Below are 5,659 nucleotides of genomic sequence, written 5' to 3'. Positions count from 1 at the left end.
CTGAGAGAAGTGAATACTGTAGCTGACACTCTTGCCAAGAAAGGACAGCACCTTCCTCTTGGTCTTCATCTGTTTGATACTCCGCCTCCTGACATTACGAATTCTCTCTTGTTAGATAGTTATGGTTCTCTAAGGCCGAGAGGCTCTTGTTAGTTTTTCTTTTTTCTGTTTTTTGTTTTGGGGTCTTGACCTCCCTTATCCACCAAAAAAAAATATATAGTTCCATACTGAAGCTAAGCTGGTGGAAAGAAATACCATGGATGGGCTTATCATTGTTGGGCTATTATTTTGTTATTAAAATATTGTGTGGGTTTCATCACTTAAATCAAAATGCCGTTGGACATCACTTATTTTTAGATCATATTAATTGATGCTATGCATATCATTTTTTTTTTATTTTTTTTTTGCCATATGTATTTATATTTATGAATGTAAAAATTATATTTTGTATAAATATAAATTCTAATTTATTATGATATTTTATTGAATAAGTACTTATGTAATAACAATTATGTTATATTATAATTTTTTATCATAATAATATAAATTTTAAATTTATTGTAGAGTCAAATATAAAGTGTATATTACATTGTAACATTTAAAAATATAAAATATTGAAAAAAGATTTATTAGGTTGTTTGAATCAACAAAATAAAATAAACATAACAGCAATACAATTGTTTTAAGAGACTTGTGTAAAAAACTAATATTAATATGTATGTACAGATAAAAAAATCTAAATGAGTTTAACTCTCTTCAATTCTAGAAAAATTATGCTTCGAGTTAAAAAATTATGACCTATAAATGAAGCGGACTTAAACAGATCAACCCATTTAATTCGCTCAGCTAATTTAATTTTTTTCACTTAACTTAAAATTTTGAATTATAAAATTTTTAATTTGAAATTTAAATAGATATAATTTACATGAATGATTAAATTTAAGGTTTAATTATTCTGTTGGTCTCTATAGTTTCATAAAATTTTCAATTAAGTCCCTATACTTTTTTTTTCTTTTTAATTGGGTTCTTGTACCAATTTTTTTTCAATTAGGTCCCTCTTAGTAGTAATTTTCTTAATTGTATAGGGATCATCTAAAAAAAATTGGTACAGGAACTCAAATAAAAGAAAAAAAATAGTATAGAGACTCAATTGAAAAAAAAAACAGTGCAGAAATCCAATTAAAAGGAAAAAAGTATAGGGACCTAATTGAAAATTTCGCAATATTATAGGGACCAACAGAGTAATTAAACCTAAATTTATTTGAGTTAATAGTCAAATTAGTCCCTGAAAGGCGGGACATTCTTTAAATTCATCCCTAAAAGATTTTTTCCATCAACTTGATCCTTTAAAGATTACAAATTAATCATATTTGCCCTTCAGTGATTTCATTAACAATTTTCGTCAACAATTGATAATAAAAATATTAATTAACAACATACATAATACTTGACATAAATAATTAGATTTTAACTAGATATATTTATCAAAATTTATTAATTTAGTTCATTTTTTCAATTACATAAACTATATTTTCAATATAACTTAATAACTAAATTGATAAATTTTCATAAACATGTTTGGTCAGTATTTAAATAAAAATTGTTAATGAAGTTACCGAATGACAAATCTATCTATTCTATTATATAAAAATCAGATTTTTGCACTTAATAATAAAGTTGACGTGGCATGCTTCTAAAAGTATTTTCTGATTTATTTCTTTTAACACATTAAATATAATTTATTATAATAGATTAATTATATTAATTAATTGATTTGATTAGATATTTAAGTATCATATAATTTAATATTATATATATCAATTAATTGAATATAATTATTAGAGTATAATTAGAATAATTATTATTATTATTATTATTTCCCTTCCCTATTGCTTATATAATTATATGTTAGTTTAATATAGCTTTCTTTTCGGACACCGTATTAGTATCAGTATTATATTTAGACATTTAGTTAATGTTGGAAATTGGAATGTTTTATTGGTTTGTTGGGGAATAGGATCACATATATACTTCGGGTAATGCTACTGTGCTGAAAGACAAATTTTTCTTCATGTGCTGAAGAAGCGTGGCACTAGTGTAAAAGTGACGCGTGTTAGCATTGCCTCTACCTTGGGAGACAATTTCTGTGTCAAAACAGAATGAATAGACATCAACATTATAAATATTAATTACATTAGATTAATTTACTTTTAACAATAATAATTTATTTGTTAGGCTTTATTAGTTTTTGTAAAGGTTTAGCTTTAAATTTGTTATGAATATTATCTAGCAGCTAAAAATGGATCCATGAAATAATAAATTAAAATAATAATAATAACAACAATAATATCATTATATAATAATAATAATAATAATAATAATAATAATAATAATAATAATTATTATTATTATTATTATTATTATTATATAAAAAATGATCTTAGTTCTTATAATTTTTTATTTTGGATTTAATAAAATATAAAAAATTATCTATTTTTTATTAATTTACTTTGTTGAATATTATTGTAGCAGTAAGTTATATTTTTATGCTTTATATTATAAATAAATATGCTATAAAATAATATAAATAAATTATTCTAATAACTTTGTTATATGTATTTAAAATATATTTTTAAATAAAATATATAAAATATAATTATTTTAATAAAGTTACTTAATATGTTATAATTTTAATATCATAAGAAAAATAAATAAAGTTTAAAATAATTTACTTTCATGCATGTACTATAATATGTAAAGATTTTTTAGTTATTATAAATATTAAAATATTTTTATATGATAATAGGTGTGAAAATTAAGAGAAAAATATTTAAAAAGAGAAAAAAAAGTTTAAATTTTAAAAATTTTGGAAATTCATTTAATCAAAAAATGATTGAAAATAATGTTTATCTCAATTTAAGGATTATTACTTGCTTTTGAGTTTAATAATTTAATTATTTATCTAATATAATTACTTAGCTTATTCTATTCTTTAAATAAAATTATATAATATATAATAATTTTAAATACTTTAAATTGTTAACTTTGTTTAAAAAAATTATGCTTGCTCTATTTTAAATTCGTCCTTGCTTCAAAAGAAAAACATTATTCAAAAATAATGAATAATGTTATTTTTACTCTATTTTTTTTATTTTTGAGTTTTATTTTTTTTTAAATTAGATGAAAATATATTGAACAATTAAATTTTTTTCTGGAATATTTTGGTTTTGTTAAATATATATATTTTTTAATACGTTTCATCTAATTTAACAAAACCAAAATTTTTCAGCATAAATTTTAATTATCTAATAGACTTTCATTTACTAATTTCATGAAAAAATATAAACTCAAAAATAAAAAATATAATAAAAATAATACTAACAATTAATTTTGAATATTTTTTTAAAATTAAAAATATCTTTATTTTTTATTATTATACAAGTTAAATATGAATATACATATATAAATTTTGGCAAAAAAAGAAAAATTTGGGTGGTGATATTCTAACTTTTTTTGTTATTAGGCATTATTATTATTATTATTATTATTATTATTATTATTATTATTATTATTATTATTATTATTATTATTATAGAAGGATTTTATTGTTGTTATTATTATTATTATTTTAATTTATTATTTCATGAACCAATTTTTAGCTCTAGATAATATTCATAACAAATTTAAAGCTAAACCTTTACAAAAACTAATAAAGCCTAACAAATAAATTATTATTGTTAAAAGTAAATTAATCTAATGTAATTAATATTTATAATGTTGATGTCTATTCATTCTGTTTTGACACAGAAATTGTCTCCCAAGGTAGAGGCAATGCTAACACGCGTCACTTTTACACTAGTGCCACGCTTCTTCAGCACATGAAGAAAAATTTGTCTTTCAGCACAGTAGCATTACCCATATACTTCGGCTCTTGTTTGATTTATTCTAGTAAACTAATACGCAATTTAATTGATTAGATAAGTTGAATTTTAATGGTTAAAAAAAAGTTTTAGATATTTTTATTTGACTAATTTTTTAAAAAATTATGTTTTTAATTTTATATTAAATGTCTTTAATTATCTATAATTCTATTATTTTTTAAAAAATATTATATTTTATATTATGTCATATTATCGGATCATATACTATCCATGACGAATATAAAAAATTTGAACCTAGGAGCAAAGTATATATAATGCATGAAACAAAATAAGGGAAGTAGAGTAGTAGTTTAAGTTTAACAACATAATGGAAACTGTTACTATTTAACATTTTTTATGTCTTTTTTTTTTAAGATGATTAATTTTTTGTTTTTTTATTCTTTAGAATATTCAAATAATATTTTTTATTTTATTTATTTATTTTTCTATATTTGAAAAATATATATATATATATTTCATATTATTTATTCAATACAAAATAAGCATTTTCAAAAAATAAAATATCTTATGACAATTATTTTTATGCTGAATAAATACTTTACTGAAGTAAAATGTATAAAAAAATTGATTGGTAAATTGGTTCTTTATCTATATTTTATTTTTATCAAATAATAATAATAATAATAATAATAATAATAATAATAATAATAAGATAGTAATAATGTTAAGAAACAAATAGTAATAAGATAATAAAGTTATATTTTTGAAAGAACATAAATAAAAGACAAATAAATGACTATTTGTACACATAAAAGATGAAAACGCTGACATATGTATCCACACTAGATCGAAACTAAACTTGTCCTCACGTAAGATGCCTTCCGTGTGACAAAAGTACCTTGTATTTGGAGGGTTGGAGTGCCACGTAGGGTACTTTTGTTAGGGGTGGCAAAGCGGGCCAGCCCGCCCCAACCCGCCCCATAAACGGGACGGACCGGTCCGCCTCGCCAACTAATATGGTTCAAAATGCTAGCCCGCCCCTCTTTATGGCGGATTGGCGGGCTAGCCCGCTTGACTTTTTTTTTTTAAAATAAAATTCATTAAAATTAACTAAAAAATAATAATTAAAAAATTAAATACAAATAAAAAATAGTTAAATTGTAATATAATTTTTTTTACTTATTTTTTAAATTTTTAACTTTAATAAAATTGTTTAAAATAATATTTGCCAATAGAATCATCCTTATTTTAAAAAATAAGTCACATAATTTGAGCATATATACAAAATTGTAAAATAAAATAAATAAAGTTACTAACTAAAAAAACAATAAAAACAAAAAATGAAAAAAAAAGTTTAAAAATTCTATAATTATTAATTTCATAATAGTAATCACTCTATTATTTAATTAAAAAAATAAAAATAAAAAGTCTTCGGCCCCACGGATCGGCCCGTCCCGTCCCGCAAAAATCCGCCACTTTGGCGGTGCGAGTTTGGTGGATTTTTTTAATTCGGCGGGCTCCAAATCCTAACCCGACCCAACCTTTTTAGCGGGTTTAACAGATCGGCCCGACGGGCTCGACCCGTTTTGCCACCCCTACTTTTGTCACACGAAAGATACCTTGCGTGGATATAAGTTTAGTTTCGATCTAGTGTGGATATATATATTAGTATTTTTATTTTTTATTGATATAAATAGTCATTTATTCAATAAAAGACTAATAAAACTATTTTAAAAAAATTAACACAATTAAGTTTCTATGCTATCTCATTAATCTCA

The sequence above is a fragment of the Arachis stenosperma genome, chromosome 10, assembly GCF_014773155.1.
Source record: "Arachis stenosperma cultivar V10309 chromosome 10, arast.V10309.gnm1.PFL2, whole genome shotgun sequence".
In the NCBI taxonomy this organism is placed as follows: Eukaryota; Viridiplantae; Streptophyta; class Magnoliopsida; order Fabales; family Fabaceae; genus Arachis; species Arachis stenosperma.
This window is presented reverse-complemented; position numbering follows the sequence as displayed.